The 17,954-nt window shown below is 44.8% G+C and overlaps 1 protein-coding gene across 1 annotated transcript in view; it reads right to left on the minus strand.

Annotated features, from left to right (window-relative positions):
- Window positions 1-5,588: 5,588 nt before the first annotated feature.
- FOXO3 (forkhead box O3) overlaps window positions 5,589-17,954 on the minus strand; it is a 118,217-nt gene continuing 105,851 nt past the window's right edge. Inside the window, 1 exon segment of the mRNA XM_060114641.1 lies at window positions 5,589-5,676. The gene's annotated coding sequence lies outside the window, so the exon portion shown is untranslated.

A 17,954-nucleotide genomic window follows, 5' to 3' on the forward strand; every position in this document is an offset into this window, starting at 1 on the left:
AATGAAATACCTTCTCCTAGTTGGCTCTGGTATTAGAAGATGAAGTTTTACCTGTACAGGAAATTAAAACAATGATAAGGACACACTTATGAAAGCATGACTCTTCACCAATATAGAATTTTTCCCAAAGGGCAAACTTTAAAATCTTTTTTACCTACTTGATCTGAAGTAAGAGTCCATCGTGCTGCTTAGGACTTTGAACCCAAAAGCTGAATGATTTTTATAATGTCTATTAATAGGAAAACCACAACCCAGGCTACTAAGAATAGTTTTACAGTAGGGTGGAGTTCCCCCTAACTTAGCTAAGAGGAAATATTTATGCTATTGCCACCAGCAGCCTTACGCGTCATGTTTGATATGTAGGAAGGCACCGTGATAACCGACATTCATCTGCTGGACTCACGTGAGCAGGACCTCCTTAGGGCCAAAACTGTGACAGGTCAAAACCTCTGACACCCAAGGAAGACAGAGCTTAAATCCCACCTCCTTATGTAAAAGCTCCTCCAGGGCAACCTGACTCAGGGCAGGCCAAAAGTGGCTATCAGCCACCATGAACAATGCCGTAAATCTGCTTTATTAAATTGTCCGGTTGCCTGTGAAGGTCAAAAGTGGGTCAGAGAAAAAGTCTGCAGGATTCATTTAGTTTAGAGATCTCAGGATAGAGTCTCCCAGCTTTGTGCCTCTTCCACAGGAAGACCTTGAGATAAACTCAGCTATTTCACTCCTCGGGTTAAAGAAAGGGGGAAGGAGAACAAAAAACTTCTTGGAGTAAGATAGTGTCATTGATGCTTTATTTACATGCGTCACCATCTCTTTTACAAACTAGATTACGGTTTTAAATGGAATACACAAGGCAATATCTACAAACACCAAGGAAAGTAAAGTACTGCATCTCTATTTCATTTGGAAAGGAGAAGATTCCCAAATCAAACTGGTTTTGATTCTTGAGAGGAAAGGTGCTAGAGATAATTCATGGCAACATATGGATAGACAAAATCCTCAGTAAGAATGCAATATGATAGTGTTCGCTTTGAAAGAAAGGATGAGGTGCTTCAAACCAAAGTATCAACTGCATGACTCTTAGGTGTTTGAATATGGCCAGGCACCACAATGAGTTCTAGTTTGCATGGGTTATGAGCAAGAAATTGAAACAGGTAAGACAGTTTTACAGATACTGTATACAGATTTTTTTTCCATTCATGCAACTTTTTTTCTTAAAAAAAAAGTTAAACATGTGAAGCCAAAATGTACATTTTTTTAATATTAACTAATTTTTCTGGTCCTCCTTCACATCTGTTTACATTTTGCATGTACATAATGTGCTAGGACAAGTGTATTGAGAGAAGATTGATTGCCAGGCAATGAGATAATTTTAGAGAAATAAGTGACCAGACATGTAGTTTTTTTTTTTTTTTTTTTAAGCAGCCGCACAAATATTTCTGGAGTGTGGCAGAGGCCTCGGAACCAATCATTCAACAAAGAAAAATACATACAAATAAAACTAAACAAGAGGAAAATATTTCATTCATTCGAACTGCATAAAATGTTACCCACTAAAGATCTAGATCAAATATAATACACAGTCACCCCTTGGTATCCACGGGGGATTGGCTGCAGGACCTCCACAGATACCAAAATCTGTGGATGCCGAAGTCCCTTATATAAAATGGTGTAGTACAGTCGGCCCTACGGATCCGTGGTTGGTTGAATCAGAGGATGCTGAGCCCGTGTATACGGAGGGCCAACTGTACTCTTTTCAATTAGTTGGGCATCTGCGTTAAGATCTTGTCTGACAGACATGATTTCACAAGGACTTCACTCTCCCCTTGCTGTGCCCTGCCGCCCCTGGTCTCCAGGAGAGGCTGGCTTTTTCATACCTCTTTGCCAGTGATTGTATTTCTACAAAATTTTTTGCTTGTCTTAATTAAAAAAGAATACATTATACCTAATCGTACAATGTTCCCCAAATACACCAAGAAAGAAGAAATCAGAGTTTGGAGCTGTCAGGATTTTATTTCTGCTTTCAGAGAGAAAGGGTAACTTTTTAATTTCCCCTCACCAGCCCTTGGCATCAGCATGAAAAATGGGCCTGGGTGTTTGACTGCTTTCCTCTTGATGGTCTTTCCAAGAGATTCAAATATTCCTTATTCTTTAAGTGGGGTTCATTAGATAGACTCCCTACTATCTTTAACAATTTCAGAAGCCGCCTGAAATGACACCCTGAGACTGGGCATACCTGTCCTGACCAGTGAGCCAAGAGGTCTTCTCCTCAGGGTGGGAGAACGACACACACAAGGGCAAAACTCACCACCACACACACACACACACACACACACACAGAGTCCACCAGTACTACACGTGTGTGCACGCTCTTCCCGTTAACAGGAGAGCCAAACTTCTGAAATTTAAAAAAATGTTTCGGCAGTCATTACATTGCAGGGGATGCAATAAAGGAAATCGACCTCAGATTCATTCACAGTTAATGGGATACTCTGAACCTGGCGGTCAGGCCTCACTCACGCCAGGACCGTGAAGGCTTGTGATAAAGCTCTTTTCTAACTTTGGTAAAAGGTATCTGGTTCTGAAGCCCTGAAGAGAACAATAGAACCCCAGAGTTCGGGTCATGTTTTCAACATTGTTACTCTTCTTTCTAAATTTCCCATCAAAAAGTGGAAGGCTCCCTAGCTTATTCAGGGGCTGAGTGTAGACTCCAAAAGTTCTTATCAGGATGCAAACATTACAACCGCCAGAATCGCGGAGACTACCGAGTATTCCACTGAGATACTCCAGGTCAGAAGACTTCCCGTGAGGGCCCCTGGCACTCAGAACTCCACATGGTGGCCATCGGTAGGCCCCTCCTGAAAGCAGGGTCTTCAAATACAAGAGGGAGAGGGCTTAGGTGGCACCTCTGCCCTGTCTGACTGCCTTCGGACTCAGTTAGTCTAAGGGATCCTGGCCTCTGGGTGGGCGGCCAGGGGTGAGAGTGGGGCTGCTGTGATTCTGGACAGGCGTAACTCTTCCATCCTTGCCTGACCCTTTCTAGGACTGATGCTGGCGCTAGGCTTCGCCCTGACCTCAGCTGTCCGCGACACTCTACACGCAGATGCTGACTTACTTAAAAAAAAAAAAAAAAAGAAAAGAAAAAAATTCCAAGCACCCCTCCCTCTCCGTTTTCCTGATCTGCTCTGTGGCTATCCTGCTCTCATACCTCTCTGTCCCTCCCTCAGCTGTTTTAGATTAAATTAGAATCTGGTTCTAGGACATTCTGTAAAACATTCTGCCTGAAATCTAACAAACATTGGGGGAAAAAAAAAGAATAAATGAGATGCCACATGTCTGAAAGGAATTCAACACTTTAGAAGTCAAAACACATTTGAGGGTTGCCTTTCTTACTCCCAAAGTATTTCCCACGATCTATAAAACTGCAAAGGCAAGTAGCTCTTTTGTTAGTTTTCTTGTTTCTTTGCGCTCAGGAGAGAAGCTCTCAGGGCCCTCGTGCTGGAAGCACTGGGATTCTCCCCCATATCCGACACCCCTCTGCCACCCCCCGTCCCTTAGCTGCTGCCACTGTCTCTGAACTGTGTCTCCACCCAGGGGGCGGCATCACTTAGGAACCCGGAGAGGCAGCCCTCTCGTGCTGACACTTGACAGTTCTTGTGTACAGCAGACGACCAAAGAGTCAAGGAAGTGGCTAGCTTTAGTACAGAAGAATACAGTAAGCAACAGTCCGTCTCACGGACAAGCAGACCACGTGAAGAGAACACATGTTTTTAAAAATTATGCACACTCTCAAAATGAAGATTATAAACTTGTAGCAGTTTAGAAAAGGTGATATGCTACAGGTCTACTATAACCACAAATTGCACAACAGTTTACAGACTCAGTAGAGAGCTGGGTGAAATCAACAGGGCCACCGCTCAAACATGACAGCCCAAGCGAGGCGGGAGAGACACGTGGCAACACCAAATGGAACGTTCATTATGCTAGGAGCTGTTATCACCACCAATATCACCCCCAGAGGAATCAGGAAGCAAAGGTGCACAAAGGGGCCCCTGGTGGCTGGTGATGGGTGCAGGGGGTCGGGTGGCACGTCTGTGTTGGTGGAAGGGAATCAGTGCCCACTGCACGGTGCAAGCATCAGCGAGAACTCATGCAGGGAGGTCTGTGCTGAAATATTAGCCTGTATCCCTAACATCCATGCAGACTGTTCCATTTTTGTACTGTACATGATAAAATATATTTATACGTTTCTATGCCTAATGCTTTTTATGCAACGAAAAGAGTCTTCATATATCACTTTGGAGAAGTATGCATATGCTGTGCTAATCAGAGCATCATTACACCAGTTTCGTATGTACCAAAGGTGTTCCCAACTATTCTGTCTACCAAAGAGGGTAACTAATATAATCACGCTTTTCAGGTTAAACAGAAAGCACCTATACAGCACCATAACTTTTTGAAAAGAAAAAAATGAAATCCATAGAAGCAGGAAAAGTGTGTGGGGGGAGGTCAAAACTGCCCTATCTTGTACTTCCATTGTGACACTTGTACAATTACAATCTAAGCTTATTTATATTAAAAAGAAATCAGTTTGTATGCTATTGCTTGTCACTCATACACGTCTACTAGATCAGATTATACAGAGCAAGACTGAAAATAATCAAGGGTGCGCATTTAGAAAAATAGTGACTCGGGTTTGTACTCTCCACACATTTCTCACTGCGGGCTTAATGTTCACCTGTAAGTTCACTTCTTCTGCAAAGAAAAACACGACTACTTTTTTTTTTTCTTTTCTTTTCTCCTTAAAACTAAACCTGTTAGTGGCATTTGGCAATGAGCGGACAGCTGAGCTGACTTCTTCCTTGAAAAATTCTAATTTCTAACCAACATACCATCACAGTTGACTGTGTTAGCTGAGGATACTGACAGGAGACCACAGGCCCTACTGATCTGGCAACTGCAGACCAGGTGCCGGGGTCTCATCCCCCAACCACCCTGACTCAGAACCAAACCACGTGCCGATGCAGGGCTCTGTCCTGGGCCAGTGCACACAGAAAACACTTGTGCCACTGTTCAGTTTTTAGAAAAGGATATTTTTCTACCAAACGAAAGAAGAAAGAAAACCCCCCTCTAGTTTATGTAATGTGTTAGTTTGGGGAGTTTTACGGGCTCGAATGCTTGTGACACCCAAAGCCAGCACAGTAGCTGGTATAACATTTTCCTTCTGTTTTTAAACTTTCCAGGGGAAGCATGATTAATATTTTAACATAAAAAGACTGTAAGTTAATGCATGTGAGAAACTCAAAGTCAAAGGAAAACAAACACAAAAACAACACTTAAAACATCCCATAAACCATCACGATATTAAAACACCACAGAATGGCCCGCGGGCTCACGGTGTGCTCTGAACAGGGTGGGCGGTGCTGGCAGGGTGCTGTCCTTCGCTGGCAGGTGGCTGTCACCCCGTACAAGGAAGGTTTTGCATACTTTATAGAGAGAGTCCTGTGCGAGGGTTAAGTGCTTCACCCGGAGTAAGGGGCCGATAACAGTCTCTGCTGGGGTAGGAAACGGCAGGGGCTCACAAAGGTGTTAAGCTGTAAACGGTATCACTGTCCACTTGCTGAGAGCAGATTTGGCAAAGGGTTTTCTCTGTAGGTCTTGTGTCAGTTTGAGGGTCTAAAGGAGGAGAGAAGAAAACCAGAGACGGTTAAGGACATTCAAACAGCAGCAGTGGGCCCTCCAGGTCACGTCTCCTCAGCCTCCCATCCCTCACCCGCCTCTGGGCCAGGGGTGCTGCAAGTCAAGCTGTTCTGCTGCACTAGCTTCAAAGGGCTGAAAACCTAAGGACAAAGCCTGGAGATCACTTACCTTATTTCTGTGCTTGATAACAAAACGCCCTCAAGTTAAAAAGCCTCGAGGAAACGGGGCCATTCACTTGCGGAGGTTAACAAAGCGAGGCAAATCGGGGTGCCTCAGCCGGCCCTTCCAAGTTAGGGAGGCCTGGGACGCAGATGGGGTTTTACTCTAGATATTTGGATTGAGGGGCTTCCTGGGACACGAGACTTGCATGCTAAAACCAGGGGAGCTGGTCACCCCAAGCAGACCAGCTATGCTCTTCTGGTTCCCCCTCCCCCGGCTATGAGGACTAAGTGGTCTTGCTTGCCACCCTTCCCATTGATATCCCAACATCAGGGGAGTGGAAATGGCCACTTTCCACAAAGGCTTCATCGGTCTGCACTGCTGGGTTGGGGTAATCTTGACTTCCCTCACTATAAAAGGAGAAGTAGGGCCTCCCTGGTGGCGCAAGTGGTTGAGAGTCCGCCTGCCGATGCAGGGGATACGGGTTCGTGCCCCGGTCTGGGAGGATCCCATATGCCGCGGAGCGGCTGGGCCCGTGAGCCATGGCCGCTGAGCCTGCGCGTCCGGAGCCTGTGCTCCGCAACGGGGGAGGCCACAACAGTGAGAGGCCCGCATACCGCAAAAAAAAAAAAAAAAAAAAAGGAGAAGTAATCTCTAAGTGGGGTGTCCTAGGAATTTGCTTTTTATATTAAAAATCTGCAGAGGAAAAACAATTATATCACGCATACATATGGCCCCAAAAACCTCGCACAAAACATCCCTTTAAAAATTAACAACACTATTATTGTTGGTATTATTATTATGCACTCAGCCACCTTCAAACGGTAAATCCTCTCAAAGCTTCTGAATTTACACAAATCTTATCAGACTTCTTGCGACCACTGAGCCCGGAAAAGTTAGAGAATTAAAAAAAAAAAAAAAAAAAAAATATATATATATATATATATATATACTCATAGAGATGTAGCTAAAAGAACTGACATGACAGGCCTCAAGACCTTTTGTTTATGGAGACAGTGTCAGCTGTCATGGTAGGAAAAAAATGGCTCTAGGCCAAGAAATGGAAAAGTGGTAGGGAAGCAACATGAACTCAGGATCTTCTCACCAGATAAGGTGAACAAGTAATGAAAAATGCATCAATAAGCTTTCTTTCTCTCTCTCTCTCTCTCTCTCACACACACACACACACGTTACGTACATCTGCTTCTCTCTCCTTTAAAAAAGATATTATCTTAAATTCACCTGGAGGTTTCACAAGTGTACAATTCTGTTCTGTGGCTGGACTGTTTGGCAATCTTACCTCTCACCACCAATATTCAGAAAGACAGCAGGACTTGGTACTCGTAATATTACATACCTACGGTCATAATTACCCTTGCTATAGCTCCAAATAGAAGCACTTAGGTTGTTTTATTGGAGGTAGAGACAGTAAAACAGGAAAAGGCCCCTTCTTCCCACCCCTTCCCCAAGTATTTCGTTTCCCTGGCTGATGGCTTTTTTTGAAGGTATTCTTTGCTTTGTAATGATACTAGACAATATTGTCCTAGACTATAAAACAATGGCTTGTTGATTTCAGATGGAGAAAAGGTAATGAAACAGATATCAGATCTCAGCATCTGTGAGGTATTTAACCTGCCAGAGCCAGTGCTATTCTAGCTACTCTCCCTGGGACCCCTGAGGCATGAAGAAACAAGGGTGCAGACACGGTTCTTTGGGAGGGGATTTGGTTCCTTCCTTCACAGTAACACTTAATAAACCACCACCTAAGATCACCAGGCAATTAGTCATCAGGTGACTATGGTCCCCAAGTCCCGATCCTGACTTAACTGTAAGTGCCAAGAGAGAAGGTGTAAAGTATTACCTAATCCAGACCCCATCCCCCGGTTCCCTCTGGTGTTCATTATTCAGCCACAGAAACCAGTGCATGCTGGGAAGGCGGCACACTTCATTCTCCAAGTACAGAGGCAGAACACGCAGCTTGCTCTCATGCTGGCGCCGGGTCAGCACAGGAGGGCAGAAGGCAGAGGACGCCTACAACCCCCAACGTGGCATCATTCTAAGCAGAATAGGGCATCGGCCCTGAAACCAGGGGCAGGAGGCCAGCGTGGGCAGTCTAGAGCAACAACCATCACAGTCTCATCCAAAGGTCCAGAATCTTCAGGGAACGTCATCACTAAGGAGGGAATGCACTGATCGTCACTCTTTCCTTCTTTGCAGAATGGGCTTGGGGCCCCTCGCAGCACTACATCCTGAGCTCCCCCGAGATCTCACGGGAAATGGCCTGTGCCTGGCGGTTCAACTGGGAGACGCCAGGCCCAGGTTTAGAGGTTTAAATTTGTCACAGAGGACAAATTGTTATTAACAGAGAAACCCCCACTCCACAGGGCAGAAAGGCAACTTGCTTCTCTGTGATAGAAGGCAAACAGTTTGTTTGTAAAATATTGTGAAAACAGAAAGGAAATGCAATCACCCTTCTAAGAGGAACACCAGATTCACCATTCACTAGGAAGACCTTACGATTAAAAATCGTCACAAAAGGGCCTCCCTGGTGGCGCAGTGGTTAAGAGTCCGCCTGCCGATGCAGGGGATACGGGTTCGTGCCCCGATCTGGGAGGATCCCATATGCCGCGGAGCGGCTGGGCCCGTGAGCCATGGCCGCTGGGCCTGCGCATCCGGAGCCTGTGCTCCGCAGCGGGAGAGGCCACAGCAGTGAGAGGCCCGCATACCGCAAAAAAAGGAAAAAAATAAAATAAAATAAAAAAAAAAATCGTCACAAGGAAAGCGGCCCCTCATCTGCCTTAGACTGCCTTAGACTTTTAACCTCTCTTTGATGGCTCAGTGTTTGCACATGTTTATCTGACTCCATCAAGGACTGAAAAAATTGAGGGAGCACATTAAGTAATGGGATTTAAGGATACTTAGTTTGGATACAAGTTCCCTGCTTTTGAATGGTGCTCTCACCACTCTGACATTCTTTCAAGTAAGACGCTTTAGTTAACTGTGAAGTTTACATGTGTAGGTTGATGCCCTTATGAGTCTAAAAACATCAGATTAAGCAAAACTTTTGGAAGGAAAAAGAAGCCTACAGCTGACGGGAATTACAGCTATCACTTCACAGTTACTAGGCAATGGGCCAACTAACAATAAATAGGAAAACATTGTCCCGTCCCATCAGCGACTTTCATTAACAGGGAGAAAAATCTCTTCCCTCTCTCTCCCTGCCCAACACTTAAGTTTGAAACCAGGCTGATGCAGGGAAAATGAAATGGGGAAACCAGATGATGAGGCCCATCCTAAAAATATCTGTAGATGCTGTCATCTGGTCTCTGGTGAGAGTAAGTCCTTCTATAATCTTGGTATCTGTAGGGAAGACAAGTTTCTGCCTAATTATCACCACTAACTCACATGATGTCCTAAGAAAGGGCAACACCTCCAAGAAACTGTACACAAAACGTAACAACCCCCATCAACTTTAAACTGGGAATAAAACATGAATGTTCCTACTGCTGTCCTCCCACAGCTCAACGCCACTGTGACAAATCTGGATTTCTCAGCAGTGTTTTCATCTTCCTGGCAGAGAGGAAAGGAACAGGACCCCAATACCAAATATGACAGGGAAGGAAAAAGAGCCACAGGGATGAAACTCTCCTATCTGCAAATCCATACAGGTTATCCACTGTTTTCCTAGCTAAAACTGAAAGATCTTTGGAAGAAAGTCTGCCTGAAACTCAAAATTAAAGTGAAATATCACTTTCCTCACTCTTTAAATGTAATTTAAGGTAAACTTGCAACCCCTGGGGCAAGCTGGGAACTAAATATGGAACGTTTAGGATAGAAAAGGAAATGAATTGATATTCGCTTGATCTGACAGGGAAACTTCAGGTGGAGTTCAGAGAACAGGTGTGGGTTTCAGAGTATGAATGTTTCTACCCGAGTAGAGGGCAAAGAAATGCCTGCCTGCCACCATCTCTACTTCCCCCCAGAGGGGTCTGAGGGACACCCAGTCCATCACAGGCCACAACCAACTGCCAGCATCCGAAGCTTCTGTTGGTGTCACCCCAGGAAAAACAGCATTTCTGCAGGGCTTGGGTAAGGCAGGCACGGCCAATGTTGGAGAGCCAAAATGGCAGCAATTCCCTCGGAGCTCATCTTCACGGCCTAAACACGAAGCAGCTCAAGAAACACCTAATGGGCACGACACTTTGGCTTAATTTGGTTAATTTTTCAAAATCTTCTGGGTTGGAATGGGTGATAACGAGGACTTAGGGAAGTGCATGAAAACCAACCTGGGGTTCAGGGACTGCAGGGGCCTTGCTGATTAAAATGCAGCCTTCTGCCTGCAAGGCTGGCCGAACAGAGCCATCCTCCAAGACTGCCCAAGAAGGGGAATTAGGAGGTGCAGCTCTACAAAAATCCATTTTAGCAAATGCTGTCAACTTGCCATTTTAGAAGCTGAACAGTTTACGAGGGGAAAGAAAACAGGTATGGAAATTCTGGCCAAATGTGTACACAGCTGAGGAGCCTCCCTGAAGGAAAATCAGGTTCCTAGGAAGGGCGGCTCACAGGCTTTCTAAGGGGCAAGTAAGTACTTATGGAGAACGTGGGATGTTACAGGGAAGCTTAAAATAAACTTTTCATGGCAAAGGTGACACTCAGGAAGATACTGGAAAGACACTCAGCTAGACTTAGTTTGTGTAAAAGCCTGACCTGTGTAAGCACTGCTTTCAGCTACCTCCTGTAATTGCTGGGCTTCTCAAGGTGGCAGCTGAAGCCTGTCCGTGAAGGCTGGTGACAGGCCACTGAAGAGCTGTCGCCTCCAGGACGCTTCAGGACCTGGATCCAGTGTGGACTGTCCTTCCAGCCAGCCTGTGTGCTGTGCTGATAAACACAGGAAGAGGAGAGAAGCTGCCACCCTGGCACTTCACAGCTGAGGAACACAGAGCAGGAGTGACCTGCACAGAGACGCAGACTTCCTGCTGCTCAGACTGTAGGGATTAATGATGATTAATACAAGTTTAAGAATGTTCTGTCTCTGTCTTTATTTTGGGGCAGAGATTATGGTGACCAATATTCTTTGTGTATCCAGAGTCAAATACGGTGACTGCAATAGCAGAAATGTGATACTTATTAATTTACTGTCAAGAGCAAAGTCGCAGAGATTTCCTATTTTCTTAAGATTCTTAGATTTTCAAACCACACGAAACAACTTGCAAAGTTCTGGATTACAATCTTTTAAGAACTGTTTTTAAGGCAAAAGACTTTAAGGGGCTTTTGGATCCTTTCTGGACGCATGGTTACTTAGCCTTAATTATAATACTCCAAAACCCTGGCTGGCAGAGTCCTGGGGGTCTGGCTCCGCTGTCCTTACCCGGGCTTTAACACCCACTCCTGCTGATCCGATGGGTCAGGTTCAGTGCCTCTGCCTGGTTTGCTCTCCCCATCCAAACATCCAGATGGCTCTTCCAGCCTCACCTGCCCCAGGCTGTCCTCTGCTAAACTCCTAAGCCACTTCTGGCACCTCATCACATAGTGCCCAGAATGGTTACTTTTCCATACACGTTGAAGTCCCAATATATTGAGGGCAGAGCAAAGCCTTCAAATCAAACCAAACACTTACGGAGCATCTACTATTTCAAGAGCACTGTCTTAGACATGGTATTTACCCACAAGAAGTGCACATTCCAGCAGGGACACATTTTCTTGATGTCCCAAGTAGCCTGGAAAGTTGAAACAGAGGAGAGGCACACAATAAATGTTGGCTGAATAAATGAATGAGACAACTCCTGGAACAGCCCTCTCTTCCCCTCTGCCAATTCAAATGCTTAACACCCTTTTAAGCCTTACAGCTTCCACAAAGCATTTTAAACCGACTCCATTTGCTAAGAGTTAATCTTATTTGAATCCAAGCAGTACCTACTGCTTATGGGACAAGACCTAGAATTTTAATGATCCCCTTTTGGGAGGAGGATGGCTTCTGATGAAGTTTTTATTCACAAGAATATGAGAAAAAACTCATACTTCGTATAAGATGAAACCTCCTAAGGACCAATACAAGGCATAGTTTTAACATCCAAATAATTTTTAAAATAAAATTTTAAATAGTATTTAATAAAGAATTTACCTTCTGCCATCCTACCAAACCCATTCTTTATGACCAGCTCCCCGAATTAAGAGTCACGCTATTCTAACTCTCGAATTGCTGTTACTGCTAAAGTGATTCACCATTTAGAAACACAAGGGAAATACTTAGAGGAAATAAGTATTTCCAGGAGGAAATACTTAGAGCCATAAACCATGACCTGAATATCACAACGTTTATGTTTACTGGGTGTGGCCCCATCCTGTGTGACTCCTCACTGCACTTACTGGCTAGAGGAGGTATGGGGACAATTGGGAGTGTGCAGCTACCCCTTTGGGCTGGGATGCCCTACCTCCCTTGGGACTGAGTGCAAGTGTGGCTGTAATGCTCCAGCCCATCTAAGGGTCCGGCTACCAAGCACAAAAGAGGGGGGTCTCCAAAGTCTTCTTTTTCCTGCTTTAGATATGCAGGGTTTTGAAGACCATCTAAATTTTCCAAAAGTGCTTCTGAAATCGAAAATACAACATCAGCTATTTTAGTTCCACAAATAGTCCAAACCACTCATCCACCTGTGAGGTATGACCAGGACATGCAGGTAACACAGATGGCAGCCAAGAAGCAGCAACCACACCAGTGCAACAGAGGAAGGAAACCAAGAAGGAACTGAAAGGAGGGTCTCAAGGGTGGCTCCAAGATCGACAGAGACAAAGGCCCGTCTGTCCTGAGGGCAGCAGTCCGGTGGGAGTGCAGACCCAGGAGCGAGGTGGATCCACATGGTGGGTGGCGGTACGTGCTGGGAGCTCCCCACCTCGGCTCTCCACCCCCCACCCCGACCTCAGCCAGCAGGACAACCTGAGTTGACCGGGGCTGGGCAGCGAGTGCATTCAGGCGGTAGGGACACTACCAACTAAGGGATACCTTCTAACAGGTCTATCAGTCAACACACATGTTCTGATTACTTATGTTGGGCTCTATTGCTTTCCAATCATTTCTGAAGACACAAGTGATCAATGGAAGTTCCAATTAATTACAGTGGCATGTACACAAATAGAAGCCCAGTGGAAATTAATTTATAAGTTCAACCTCAGAACTTCCGGCCTCTTCTTGGCCATTAATTTCCACTAAGGAGTCAAACTGAACACTCTACACAGACATGAATACTTAAAACAAAAAAACCTTATGATCCGGACGTCTTTCAACAGAGAGAAAGGCAGAGGAGAGAGGAAAGGGGAGGGGAAGGGGGAGACGGAGGGAGGGAGACAGACAGAGAGAACATACTGATATGCAAGCCGTCAATCAAACCAGGACTGGCAGTTAAAAGTTTTATCCTTAGAAACACTGGAATTATGCTCTGAGGGCTTCATGACTAAGTAATTCTCATCCTTTAACAAATGAAAGTCATAGACTTTAGCAAAAAAAGAGGTTATTAAAAAACAGGAAAGTCTAGAATTACAGAGTAAGGTTCACATCTGTTATTGGGAAGAGAAACAAAACAAAACACCTGCAACCAAGTGGGCAGTAGCTCTTCTGGGTGGTGTGTTTCAGCTCCAGGCTTGGTCTTGCTTCTCTGGGAGGAAAGCTCCTGGAGAAGAACAGCCCAGTTTCTCTGGGTTTTCACTGAACTTAGTTGGCAGATCTTAAAGATACAGTGACCATATTTTCTGAACTCCAAATTGTGTCACGTTAGCCAGTAACGGGGAGGTGGGGTAAACCACCAGCTCTTGGGGAGGTGGAGTCCATGGCCAGACCACTGCCAGCATCCTGCCATTCGTTGTGTGGCAATCTTTCTGCTCCCAAGAAGTCCTAGGAGAACTGGAGCAGCTTTTTATTTCTCTGTGTGGCCACGGTGGCCTGGCAGTGGAGAGGGAAGATCAGATTTCCAGGCTCCCTCCCAACAGGAAGAGGCTCCACTCTGAGGAAGCAGAAACGGGGCAGGGCGAGGCCCCCCCCACTCAGCACAGAGTGGATATGACAGCCTCCCTAAGGAAAGAAAGCGGAGGCCATACAGCTAGGCTTTCTCGGGCAATCCTTTAAAGATATTAATGGAACACCCTGGGTACCACATATGAACCTCCCCAATCTGTCTGTGGAAGAAAATATAGCCCCTGTCCTGGGTACCCCTAAAGTGGCAGGCAGGACTTCTAGGGGACATCAAAGGTTTCACACAACAGGCAAGTGCTATACCTTTTTAATGAAAAGAAACCTAATTGATTCTAGTTTATTGAGGAAAGCAATTGCTCTTTGTGCCAACAATGTAAGACCGGCTTGGTGCTTTCCTTAATTCTGCATTAACCTCTGGAACCATTTTAAATAACAATAAACATTAAGTAACTTTTTAAAAAGTTGACAAAGGACATTAGGTCATATCAGAGATAGTCCTTACAAGAGCTCTGTGGGATAGGTTTTCGTTTTAGCCCCATTTTACAGACAAGCGAACTGAGACTCAGAGAAATGGAGTGGCTTGACTCAATGACACATAGCCATAAAAATGGCAGCCTTCTGCTACAGATTCATAGGTCCTCTGCTGTACCACAAAGACATTATTTAACTTGGGGTGGGCTGCAGGGGAGGCTTTTTAAATCCACATCTCCCCCTCAGAGCAGAGCCCCAGGGACAGTGATCCTGGAGTGGGTGGCTGGCTCACGTTCAACTGTGATGATGAACCAGTTCTAGAAATCAAACATAAAAGCAAGTCTCCTGCAGGGCTTTTAACATGAACCAGCATCTGGATTTAGTCTGAACTCTGCCCTATCAGCATGGAGCCTATGTTTTTATCCCTCAAAGACAGGTGGAACAGACCACGTGATAACGGAACAGGACATCTGAAAAAGCAGGGTTGTCCCAGAAAACCAAGCATGCAAGGTTGCCACTGCCCCATGGGTCCTTTGCTCCACCCCTGCATGGAAAGCAGTCTTTTCCTCGGGGACAATGGTCACCACCACCACTGCACCCCATCCCCAGCCAGGCCATGCACACCTTGAGGGTGAGACCCTATTTTATCTTCCTCTATCCCCTGTGCCCAGCACACTGCAGGTACTCAATAAACAAATTTTGTTTAATAAGTTCAGACTTTTCCTGAGCACTTCTACCAACGTGGGACCTACCATTTTGCCAGGCAGCTAGCTCATCCAAGAGTAGAACCCACTCTGTGGCTGAGAAAAGCTGGATGTATGACAAGGTCGTACAAAAAGCTCCAGTAAGAATCAAGAGGAAAAAGGGCAAAGAATCCCTAGTTCTCAAGAGGTTGCTGACCTCTTTCAGGATTTCTTTAGGGGGTTCCTTAGGACACTGGTCCTATGGTTTCTGGGAGAAGAAGGATTTGATTCGAGATGTCAGATAAACTTAGGAGACACTGCAATCTGATCCTAGAAGGTTCATAACATATATTAACTTCTAAGGCTCTGAGAAGTCCTGCAGGAAACAACCCTATTCAACTTTATTTAACATGGCGCTCCTCAGACATTTGACCACAGAATCTACTTTCCGCTTAATAGCCATGAATATCCTGAGGATTGAGTATTCTGTGAAATACTTTGAGAAACACCGACCCATGGGACCTCTAAATATCTGTGTCTGTCACTAGTTCACAATACAAAATTTTAATTCATTTTAGTTTTTAAAATTTTAAACTTCAAAACAATTTGGAGGATGGGGGAAAGCAGTATTTTCAAATTAAATGAACATACCAACAAAACCATGGTGAAGTCTCTTGCAAGGTGCAGAATCTCCATCTTGGAATGAAAATCCAGCATTAAGACACATGTCTCCAAGTCGGGAAGAGAAAGCAGTGAACAAACATCCTTCTACCTGCCCCAGGGCCATGGGGGACCTCTGACAGGCCAACCTCTCTGGCCATGGCACAGAGGCAGGTCCCAACAAGCCCCCTTCTCCCATCTCTATACAGAAAGGTATGCCTATGAGAAGCAGGCCCCTGGGGGAAGACTCTACTTACAGAAAACATTATTTATAAGATGCTGAATATTGAGCATTATGAACACTCTGAAAAGAAGCATTTAATGGGAGCTTAAAGTGTACACGAAGTTCCAGTAGTAATTCTGGTGATTTTCATTCCACTTATTTATGTTCCACACAAGCTCTGTGGCCAAAAGAGACCTTCCAGAAAGCCATCTACAAATGCTACTGCATGAAGAGCAACAGTCACTCAGGCTCTGTCCCCATGCTTAGCAGGCTGGCCAGTGGTGAGCAAAGGTGCATTAAAAACCCGACAGACCCAGGAAGAGCAGCCTTAGTGCTGGATGTCACTGCTTTCCAGGGAAAGGGGTGTATGTAAGGAGTGTACCAGCCTCTGCACAGAAAACGTCTTTTCAGGGCTCTTGTCAATTTTCATTCACTGTTGTCAACACTAGAAACATCCAGACAGCCATTCTCTCCGTGAATGACAGTTCAGACTTTGGGTTTTTTAAAAAGTAAGAAAAAAGATCCCTGCAGGTACAGAATTCTTAAGGCTAGCACACTATAACCAAAGACTAGACAACAGTTCACAAGTGCAAGTAACAGAGTACGTTCTCCACGCAGTACGTACCGCACGTTATATTCCCTAATGGAAATATCTATCAGTACATCAAGAAAAAACATCACATGAGTAGCCTATAATATTGTCTGTATTTGGTTAGAATTAGTCCTATCCCCCAACATGAATATTTAAAGACATAATGGAATCACAGCATTTAAACATCAGTCCAACAAGGATCAAAGATTTGTTCCTTTTGGGAAGTAGCCTAAATTTAAATTCTCAACGGCCTCCAACACCGGGACCTGCTGTTGCCACACTAGTATACCACCGTTCCTTTACAGTTCCATATCATCACATATCCCTTATGGTGGCAATTTCACAGACAGAATGTTAGGTTTCAGGTTTAAAATTATACATACTATGTACGCTTAAAATTCTATGATTTTGCTAAAAAATACAACAACTAGTGAATATAATAAAAAAGAAGCAGGCTCAGCTAGTGGTTACCAGTGGGGAGAAGGAAGAGGGGAGGGGCCAGATGGAGGTAGGCCATTAAGAGTTACAAACTATTAGGTATAAAATAAGCTACAAGGATATGTTATACAACACAGGGAATAAAGCCACTATTTTATAATAAATATAAATGGAGTATAACCTTTAAAAATTGTGAATCACTATATTGTAGGGCAACTACACTTCAATTTAAAAAACAAAATAAATCTTATTGGTTAAACAAACAAAAAAACCCCAAAAACAAACAAAAAAACCCAACTCTCTGATTCTGTCCTCTTTTGACAGATGAGAAACCTACTATTCTAAGAGATTCATCAGTGACATGGCCAGTGGCACAGACAGGAAGAGAACTACCTCTCTCCTCTCCACCTGGGCTTTTCCTAGTTAGCATTTTCCAATCCTAATCATCAAGTTGTTTAAAACGCAACTAACTATGGGGCTGCTCCCTAATGGGGTCTCCAAATGCCAAAAGATGAAGATGAACGAAAAAGCATGTGAACTTAGGCATCTTCGGACATCAAAACTACAGTGAAACTGACGCTGCTTTCCTGCCAGAACAGACACATGTCAACTCAGGAGGGCTTACTGGAGGCACAGCCCTGAAACCACCACACTTGCTCACAGCCATGCCTGCTGCCAATCTGTACACATGCACACCAAGCTTCCCCAGTGCCTGAGAGAAGCCAGTGCCCTTCAAACCCCAGTAGCTGGCACTCACAAAGAGGTACAGTTATTCTTTCCTTTTCCAGATAGACCCGTAAGTCAAAGGATTTCACACGTGGTCTAAAATGAATGACATGTGTGAAACATCCACCCCTCCAGAGAAGCATCTCACCACAGCTCTCCAGCAAGACTGTCTGTCAACTGGACAGAACGGCTCCGGCGCCCACTCGGGGTCACATGACCCTCAGTTAGCAAGGCAGTAAATGAGTCTAGAGAATACCACAACTACTGGCTTAAAAAAAAAAAAGTCAAACCAAGAAAGTCATTATAGAACAAGTCTTGGGAAGCTGAGGTGCTTAATTTGGG

Source organism: Mesoplodon densirostris, chromosome 12 (genome assembly GCF_025265405.1).
Source record: "Mesoplodon densirostris isolate mMesDen1 chromosome 12, mMesDen1 primary haplotype, whole genome shotgun sequence".
In the NCBI taxonomy this organism is placed as follows: Eukaryota; Metazoa; Chordata; class Mammalia; order Artiodactyla; family Ziphiidae; genus Mesoplodon; species Mesoplodon densirostris.